Source organism: Dama dama, chromosome 6 (assembly GCF_033118175.1).
Source record: "Dama dama isolate Ldn47 chromosome 6, ASM3311817v1, whole genome shotgun sequence".
In the NCBI taxonomy this organism is placed as follows: domain Eukaryota; kingdom Metazoa; phylum Chordata; class Mammalia; order Artiodactyla; family Cervidae; genus Dama; species Dama dama.
In genome coordinates, this window is record NC_083686.1 from 31,707,501 (window position 1) to 31,718,392 (window position 10,892).

The following is a 10,892-nucleotide window of genomic DNA, read 5'->3' on the forward strand; positions in this document are numbered from 1 at the left end:
GGAGAATAAATTCCAGCATGCCCTCCTCTTTTTTTGCACATGTGGTTTCTTTTACCCAGAATGCTTTTTCAAGTTGTTCACCTGCCAATCCTGGATTCATTTGTGATGTTCAAGTCACTCAGTGCCTCTTTCACAAAGTCTTCATTTACCCCTTAAGCAGACATAGCCATTTCTTCTCTGAGTTCTGAAAGCAAGTTAAAAACACTTTCATATACATAATAATCTGTTATCTTAAAGATAGTGCTTCTTCCACTGCCTTAAAATAACCACTTCTCATTTTATTCTGTTATAATTAATAATTTTACTAAAACCCACTCAATCCTAGGCCATCCAAAAACCAAAGCCTTTATAACTCATGGTGGAAACAATGGCGTTTATGAGGCCATCTATCACGGGATCCCTATGGTGGGCACTCCTTTGTTTGCTGATCAAGATGATAACATCGCTCGAATGAAAGCCAAGGGAACAGCTGTCAGGTTGGATTTCGAAACAATGTCAACAAATGATTTGCTCAACGCACTGAAGGAAGTCATTAATAACCCTTCGTGAGTACATATATCAGTTCAGTTCAGTATATATATATATATATATATATTATATATTTTTTACTAGCTACTCTTTCTAGAGAAGTTCTCATCTGAAGATCAGGGAGGCAGCCATGAGTCTTAATATAAGCACAATGAGGTGTAAGATTTGCTCAATGCTTTGAAAACAGACAATAATAACAGGTTGTGAGTGTCTCATTAAGATTTTTTCATGGTTTTATGGAAAAGGTTTGTCAGTGGTTTAAAGATAGTGGAGAAATTTTGAAAAACTTAATCATTAGAATGCGAAGAACTACTGAAATGGTAATAGAAGGATTAAGAAGCACTGAGAACAGTTACTGTAGGGAACCATGAATGCTGTGGATCCTCATCTGCCCACTTTACTCTCTTTCAGCATGTGAACTTCTCAAAGGTTTTAAACTCTTAAAATATGGTTTATTTTCATAAGTACCATGAAATAATCCATTAATCCATTTCAAATTCTGATTACATTTAATATTTTCCAAGTTTTCTATGCTAATATTTTGACTCCATCTCTGATAAATGACAAACAGCTATAACTTTCTAATTACCCAGTTTCAACTATGTATATACTATTTATAAAGGTGGGTATATTCTTGGGTTTTTTTTTTTTTTTTTTACTGTGGTCATTTTGTCTTGTTTGGAAGAATTATAAAATCTAAATGTAATTGACTTGGGAGGAGTATGCTGACGTGAAAATGTGAAAGTGTTGGTTTCTCAGCTGTGTTTGACTCTTTGGGACCCCATGGACTCTATCCCACCAGACTCCTCAGTCCATGGAATTTTCCAGGCAAGAACATGGGAGTAGGTAGCCATTCCCTTCTCCAGAGGATCTTGCTGACCCAGGTATTAAACCAGGCCTCTGCACTGCAGGCAGATTCTTTACATCTGAGCCACCAGGGAAGCCCATATGTTGGGATATTCCTTTTTTTAAAAATGCTACACAGTTTTTAAACGTTATTTTCCATTTCAAGTAATTACCAAATAGTGGTTAAATTCCTGGTGTTTTGCAACACCTCCTTGAGCTTATATTATTCCCAATAGTTTTGCCTCCTACTCCCCCACCCATGTGATTCTACTCCCCCAAATCTGGTAACCAATAGATTGTTCTCTATATCTGCTGCTGCTGTTGCTGCTGCTGCTAAGTCACTTCAGTCGTGTCCGACTCTGTGGGACTCCACAGACGGCAGCCCACCAGGCTTCCCAGTCCCTGGATTCTCCAGGCAAAAACACTGGAGTGGGTTGCCATTTCCTTCTCCAATGCATGAAAGTGAGAAGTGAAAGTAAGGTTGCTCAATCGTGTCCGACTCCTGGCGACCCCATGGACTGCAGCCTACCGGGCTCCTCCATCCATGGGGTTTTCCAGGCAAGAGTCCTGGACTGGGTTGCCATTGCCTTCTCCGCTATCTGCTAGTCTGTAATAATATTTTGATCCCATCACTGATAAATGGTAAACAACTAGAATTCTCTAATTTACTCAACTACAACTATGTAGATACAGCTTATAAATTTAAGTTTATTCAGCGTTTTTTATTTGTGCTTGTTTTTGTCTTATTTGGAATAGATAGTTATGTTGGGATATCCCTATTTCAAAGCCACATTTTCTGAAAACAGAAATATTTGATTTCCAAATCACTTCAGGATATACATGAATTTCAATGACACAATTATATTAATATCACAAATATGATGTATATATTCGCCTTTTTTTAATCATAATGACTTTGTAAAGAAAACATTTTGAGAGTGTGTCAGTAATGACAGCTAAATGCATTTTGTGTTTTATAAGCAGTGCTATTTAAATTTAATTTTGGCACAGCTATTGTCCTAAGTGAGCAGCATGAAAAGCAATTTTTTTCTTTTTTTAAAAGAAACAACTCTATCGTTTGCTGTTTTTATGGAAATGTACATATCTCTAGTATTTATATATCTTTTGAATTTTTAATAGTGTAGTGTTGGTGTCAAAAATGAAGATGTACTGAATGTTCATGATATGCTACATGTTGTATTTAGTAAAACAGTGTTGCTTTACACATATTAAGTAACTTCTTTATCGTAGTCTATTCCTATTGTATTAAACATATATTTCCAGGATTACTGTAGTCTTCTCAAAAACCCAGTTCTCCTCCTGTGTTTTTGACAGAAAAGGGAGAAAAGTTACTTCCATTGTTATTACTACATTGCCATGATACAGTACTTTGTGATTTAAAGTTCATGAGCTATATCTCTTTATTCTTCTTTCTTGTCTATTAGTCTGCCAGCATTTCAACAGTAGAAACAAGTGTGTCTGCAATGCCTGAGAGTGAAATGTTGAGCCTTCTCCAGAATTTCTAGAACAAGAACCAGAACAACAATACTAGTAAATATTTACTGAGTGTCTACTGCATGCTAGGAATGCCTCTAAGAATCAGTAAAATATTCTCAAAATAATTAGATAAGGTACTATTCCTAGCCATTTTATATAACAATGAAAAACTGAGAAACAGGTTCTATCATGATTGAGCACTCCGAAGTAAAATTAAAAGTTTAAAAAAAAAAAAAGTTTTAAAACGTTAATAAAAAATTTTTTTTTTAAATCTGAGGAACAGAAAGAATAAAAAAGCAGCCAACAAAGTAAGAGTCAGGAATCAAACTGACTCAATCTACTTCCACACTTTCAACCACCACTTCACGAATGTAAGATCAGCCCTGTCTGGACATGTCTCCAAACCTCATCACTGATTTACCTGCTATATCTGGATTATAACGTTTTGAAATAACATCTACCAGGTCTATTAACAATTCTTTATGAGACAATTCAAATTTTGGACAAACATATTACGAATTTCTTTTCTTTTATTTCCCTTTGGGATGGCTCATTCCATTCTCCAGAATGCACAATCTTGTTCTCTCCCATTTTCTTTCTTTTCTTTGTAGCTTGAAATGCTATGCATTTAAGAAATCCTAGCCCTTAAGCTAATATCTCAATAATCACCTTGGAAAAAATTATCTATTTTTCTTCCACTCTGTGTTGCACTCTGTGTTACCATGTGCAAGAAAGAAAGGTGATAATGATAACCCTATATGCAAAACAGAAAAAGAGACACAGAAATACAGAACAGACTTTTGAACTTTGTGGGAGAATGTGAGGGTGGGATATTTCAAAAGAACAGCATGTATACTATCTATGGTGAAACAGAGCACCAGCCCAGGTGGGATGCATGAGACAAGTGCTCTGGCCTGGTGCACTGGGAAGAAAAAGAAAAAAAAGAAAATTTCACATATTTACCTATTATAGCTCATTCCATAAATGATCACTGTTTGATTTTCCTTCAGCTACAAAGAGAATGTGATGAGATTATCAGCCATTCAACATGATCAGCCGATGAAGCCCTTGGACAGAGCAGTCTTCTGAATCGAGTTTGTCATGTGCCACAAAGGAGCCAAGCACTTGCGGCCAGCTATCCATGACCTCACCTGGTTCCAGTACCACTCTCTGGACGTCATCGGGTTCCTGCTGGCCTGTGCGGCAACTGCCATGTTTGTCATCACAAAATGTTGTCTATTTTGTTGCTGGAAGTTTGCTAAAACAGGAAAGAAGGGGAAAAGAGACTAGCTGTATCTGAGACCTCAGCACAGGGGTCCCCAACCTCTGAGATCTAATGCCTGATGATCTGAGGTCAAGCTGATGCAATAATAGAAATAAAGTGAGCAATAAATTTAATGTGCTTGAATCGTCCCAAAACCATTGCTTCCTACCCCAGTCCATGGAAAATTTATCTTCCACAAAACTAGGGACCTAAAAGGTTTGGTTCTGCTGCTCTAACAGTTCTGCCTCATAAATAGAACTCCTCCATAAAACTATGTGGGTATGTATTGAAATTTATTATTTTAATGCAAAAGTTGTACTAAAAAGATATGATTGAATTTAACGGCTTTTCACATGTTGAGTGTAGAAACAAGAACACTGAAAGTCAATTCATAGTATCAATATTACTTTGTAGATATTCAGAATTTTGTCTTCATTTCTATATAAATTTTATAGCTTTTCCTTGCTATAGAAATTGTTCAATAATTGGAATTCTTTTGAAAGATTCACCCTTTACTTTTATTTGTGAGACCACTAATAGTTCTTCATTTTTTGTGCATCTAGCCTCAACATCACTTTTTACCTAAAGCCATGGCAAGACACTTGCCTTCATCCAGTTAAACTCATTTGCCTTTGGAGTGTTTGTGGAATTAGAAGTATAGCAAATGCTACATGCTTCCTTTTATAGAATTGAGATATTTGCAAAAATCTTTGATTTCATGACCTAATTCTCTTTTTGTCATCCACCATTTATTCACCTATTATTTTCACTCCCATAATCAGCCTTTGCTAATGGATATAAGTTCTCAACTGTATGTTAGGAAAATTATAGCCTGAACTCTAAAGGGACTTTTGAATTTTCATTCTCTCCAAAGCTACCTGAATATATCTATGATCTTATCCATATTGATATACATAGCTAAATCTATGTATATTTTTACAATTCAAGACACAGAACCACTTACTTGCAGATATGATGAAAAATTCAATGGGTTGGTTGAACATAGACTGAATTATTTACTATTATATTATAATATGGGCTTCCCTGGTAGCTCAGCTGGTAAAGAAACCACCTGCAATGCAGGAGGTCCCAGTTTGATGCCTGGATTGAGAAGATTCCCCTGGAGAAGGGATAGGCTACCCACTCCAGTATTCTTGGGCTCCCCTGGTGGCTCAGATGGTAAAGAATCTGCCTGCAATGAGGGAGACCTGGGTTCGATACCACATTGGGAAGATCCCCTGGAGAAGGAAACAGCTACCAGCAGGCCAGTACTCTGGCCTGGAGAATTCCATGGACAGAGGAGCCTGGTAGGCTACAGTCCATGGGGTCTAAAAGAGTTGGACATGACTGAGCAACATTCACTTTCACATTATGCTATACCATAACCACACTTTAGATCAGCATTTATCATTCTTTTGTCTCTTTCCTCAGGAAGCTACTGGTCATCCTTCTCATAACACTTACATGTGAACATTCAATCCTTTATCATGACAGAAAATATTATAGACATTATTTTCTTTAAACCTAGGTCCACTATGACTAAAATAATCAGAAATAATGAGCACAATACAAAAATTACATAAATTTTGTAAAAAATTGGTGAATCAGATGAAACAATCTGCAGGTACTGATGAAAACTATACATCAGGAAACCAGTTTATAATCAAAATATCCAGGTGATGGAATGAGTCTTGTCTTGTTGGTCAACGGGATCATCATCCACAACATATAAAAAACATTCATCAGCCTTAGGCATAATTTATTTTAAAAAAGAAACATTGATGTTCAGGGAATTATAGGAAATTTTACCATATAGAACACACCTAGGTAATTGGCATATACTTAAAGAAAAGTAGAACTAACAGAAAAGTAAGAAGGTAGAACCATATGTTTCCATAGTAGAAAATGTTTTTAAATCAAACGTATAGGATTACACAATTTTCCTCAAATCTACGTGGCGGCACTTTTAATAGACAAAGGGTTGGTAGTCACTGTGCAATAAGAAAGACTACAAATCTCCAAAGAAAAGTCTAGCAGTCCAATATGAAAATAAATGAAAAGTATGAACAGCAAATTCACACAAGTGAAATGGCCAATGATATATAAAAGGTGACATGGAAACTCTGGGAAATTGAAATTGTCAACAAGTAATATTCCTACAAATAATCTGTAGAACAAGTAAACTGGTAGGACTAATTTTAAGGGAGTATAATATGGAAATACCATTTAAATAAAATTTATGCACATTGTTTTATATTATCTGTCATGCAGAAAGACTTCCACATGTTCATAATTACATACTGAATATTCCCACTAGCACTTAAATGGCTATCAATTTGTGAACACATTCATCTACAACATAGGTATGAGTTATACAGCCATGAAGGAAAACAGGTAATTATGGGCAATATTTTTAAATACTCTCCATGTCACATTACTAAACAAATAAAAAGTTTGAGAAATTCTAAAAAAAATAAGCATGAGACTCATCTTTGGAAATAAAATTAAACATATGTTGTGTAAATAAATGTAAATTTGTACACCACAGAGGAAACGATCTTTAGAATGCATTGAATATCCAATAACTTCTGAATGTTCAAGGTGGTTTTAGAAAACGCAAAGGAACCAGAGATCAAATTGCCAACACCTGATGGATCATTAAAAAGCAAGAGAGTTCCAGAAAAACATCTATTTCTGCTTTATTGACTATGCCAAGGCCTTTGACTGTGTGGATCACAATAAACTACGGGAAATTCTTCAACAGATGGGAACACCAGACCACCTGACCTGCCTCTTAAGAAACTTGTATGCAGGTCAGAAAGCAACAGTTAGAACTGGACATGGAACAACAGACTGGTTCCAAATAGGAAAAGGAGTACGTCAAGGCTGTATATTGTCACCCTGCATATATAACTTGTAAGAGGAGTACATCATGAGAAACGCTGGGCTGGATGAAGGACAAGCTGGAATCAAGATTGCTGGGAGAAATACCAATAACCTCAGATATGCAGATGACACCACCCTTATAGCAGAAGCTGAAGAAGAACTAAAGAGTCTCTTGATGAAAGTGAAAGAGGAGAGTGAAAAAGTTGGCTTAGAGCTCAACATTCAGAAGACTAAGATCATGGCATCCAGTCCCATCACTTCATGGGAAATAGATGGGGAAACAGTGGAAACAGTGGCTGACTTTATTTTTGGGGGCTCCAAAATCACTGTAGATGGTCATTAAAAGACACCTACTCCTTGGAAGGAAAGTTATGACCAACCTAGATACCATATTAAAAAGCAGAGATGTTACTTTGCCAACAAAGGTCCATCTAGTCGAGGCTATGTTTTTTCCAGTGGTCATGTATGGATGTGAGAGTTGGAATGTGAAGAAAGCTGAGCACCGAAGAATTGATCCTTTTGAACTGGGGTGTTGGAGAAGACTCTTGAGAGTCCCCTGGAGTGCAAGGAGATCCAACCAATCCATATTAAAGGAGATCAGTCCTGAGTGTTCATTGGAAGGACTGATGCTGAGGCTGAAACTCCAATACTTTGGCCACCTCATGCGAAGAATAGACTCATCGGAAAAGACCCTGATGCTGGGGGGGATTGGGGGCAGGAGGAGAAGGGGATGACAGAAGATGAGATGGCTGGATGGCATCAAAGACTCGATGGACATGACTTTGGGTAAACTCTGGGAGTTGGTGATGGACCAACTGCCGAGCTGTGACTCATGGGGTTCCAAAGAGGCGGACACGACTGAACGACTGAACTGAACTGAACTGAACAGAACTGGACCGCAACGCTGACTGACTGACAGTAGTTGATAGTATCTTTTATTAACAATACTTTGGATTAACATTATCAAAATGGAAAATATTTAAGAGATACAGTATGAATTTTCATATTATAATGGGATTGTGGGCAGGAAGATAAACCATCAAATTCTGCTTTGTCATTTGTCCCTTCTCATTGAAGGACTCTTGAGGACACAGTAAACATACAAATATTCTCAAGAGTTAAATTTTAACAGTAAGTGCAGTAGCACAAGGACATTATGCAATAGTGATAAAAGTCTGGAATGCATCATGCAGATTGTGCTTGCTAGATAATCCTGGCCCCTTTCATTTCCCCTAAATTTTAAAGGAGCCCTATCAGTGTGCTTTGCAGGGTGCTCTTCAGAGAAAGGATGGTCAGGGCTCCCCAGGAGACCTCCAGATCCCATCCAGACACAGTGACTTAGAGAAAGAGAAACATCAGCCTCCCTGGTGACTTGGTCCTGCCAAAGTCTGAATCAGGAAGATCAAAGTGAAGATGGGATCCTGCCCTTAAGTAAACCCTGTGCATTGTAAGGTCTGGCCTTTAATGGACTCTGCTTCTAACCTGTCACATTGCTCCTCCTGCTTGAAAAGGGAGAGGAACTGTAAGAAGGAATCAAGCATAAGGAAACTGGCATGGAAAAGATTCAGCAGCCTCTTTCTCCACCAAACAGATTGTTACCTTATTTTCTAATACATAAAATTCCCCTGGAGTCTTTGGATATTTTGAAACACTTATATAATTTGCTATCTGATATTGTAATCTTCTCCTAATAACCTATGTTGTTTCTTTGCTGATAGAATTGCCTTACACTCCCAGAGCAAATAGAGGTTAAACACTATAAATTATAACCAATGTATGAGAATTGATTAGAAATTCCAAAATCCATACCTTACTTTTATACTGGGTATAGGAACTACATGGTTGCCACTGTCACTCCTTCGTGGTTCATTGTTAATGAGTTCATGGTCAGCTCAATCAATTTTATTATCACAAAGGTGGAACTTTTTCAACAGCCTTATTGACACTTATAAATTACAAAAAAAAAAAAAAAGTCTTCCTTTATAAATGTGAACTATATCCAAACCAGGAAAGTTGAAACACTATTGATTCATATCAAAAATTACTAATTGTTTTTTTCTTGTAGGTAATGCTTTACAATTTGTAATCTAAGAAGCTATACTTTTCAGGTGAAGTGAAGTGAAGTGAAGTTGCTCAGTCATGTCTGACTCTTTGCAACACCGTGGACTGTAGCCTACCAGGCTCCTCCGTCCATGGGATTCTCCAGGCAAGAATACTGGAGTGGGTTACCATTTCCTTCTCCAGGGGATCTTCCCAACCCAGGGATCGAGCCCAGGTCTCCCGCATTGGAGGCAGACGCTTTAACCTCTGAGCCACCAGGGAAGCCCATACTTTTCAGGTAGCCTTTATTAATTTATTACTAATAAGTTATATATAAAATTTATTTCTCTTAAGTGGCTGATTCAGTTCAGTTCAGTTCAGTCGCTCAGTCATGTCTGACTCTTTGCGACCCCATGACTGCAGCATGCCAGGCTCCTTCTCCATCACCAACTCCCGGAGCTTGCTCAAACTCATGTCCATCAAGTCCGTGGTGCCATCTAACCATCTCATCCTCTGCCATCCCCTTCTTCTGTCTTCAATCGTTTCTAGCATGAGGTTCTTTTCCAATGAATCAGTTCTTCACATCAGGTGGCCAAAGTATTGGAGTTTCGGCTTCAACTTCAGTCCTTCCAATGAACACCCAGGACTGATCTCCTTTAGGATGAACTGGTTGAATCTCCTTGCAGTCCAAGGGACTCTCAAGATTCTTCTCCAACACCACAGTTCAAAAGCATCAATTCTTTGGTGTTCAGCTTTCTTACAGTCCAACTCTCACATCCAATCATGACTACTAAAAACAATAGCTTTGACTAGATAGACCTTTGTTGGCAGAGTAACATCTCTGCTTTTTAATATGCTGTCTAGGTTGGTCATAGCTTTTCTCCCAAGGAGCAAGTGTCTTTTAATTTCATGGCTGCAGTCACCACCTGCAGTTATTTTGGAGACCAAAAAAGTAGAGTCTCTCCTTGTTTCCGTTGTTTCCCCATCTATTTGCCATGAAGTGATGGAACCGGATGACATGATCTTAGTTTTCTGAGTGTTGAGTTTTAAGCCAAATTTTCACTGACCACTTTCACTCATCAAGAGGCTTCTTAGTTCTTCTTCACTTTCTGTCATAAGGGAGGTGTCGTCTGCATATTTGAGGTTGTTGATATTTCTCCTGGCAATCTTGATTCCAGCTTGTGCTTCATTCAGCCTGGCATTTTGCATGATGTACTCTGCATATAAGTTAAATAAGCAGGGTGACAATATACAGCCTTGCCGTACTCCTTTCCTGATTTGGAAACAGTGGCTGATTACACATGTATTTTCCTTGTATATCAAAAGATGCATATCAAAATATATATATTAATGAGTGGATATATATAGCTCTCTTCTATAACATAAGCCAGTAAATATCAATTTTGAAAATGAGGACTAGTGTAAAATATAAAATTGTAAAATATATAATAAACTGAAGCTTTGTAAATCTTGTGAATTCTGAATTTTTGTCAGTGATCTGTACAAAACTCTGAGGGCTGAAGATTTAAGGGATATATAATTTAAGAAAATCAGAAAAAAATAAAGTATGTCAGTTATTAGAAATTTCCCACTGTCTTTTTGCTTTGGAATAAAGACCATCTAGAAACTTTTCAAAATATCTGAATTTGGCAATAAACCATCATTTGTCTATGCCATTATGTGTGAATGGTCATGATTATACTCCATAGCTGATTGAATATAGTAATAAGTATGTAAAATGTAGGTATTCCTACTAATGTCAATGCATTAGTAGTTATCATTGCTTAAGATCATTAATCCTTTCTTCCTTACATGCCATATGGAAGACATT

General features: G+C 37.3%; 1 pseudogene; it reads left to right on the forward strand.

Moving 5' to 3' along the window:
- Window positions 1-4,161, forward strand: part of LOC133058538 (UDP-glucuronosyltransferase 2B4-like) — a 17,477-nt pseudogene extending 13,316 nt beyond the window's left edge.
- The last annotated feature ends 6,731 nt before the right edge of the window (window positions 4,162-10,892 follow it).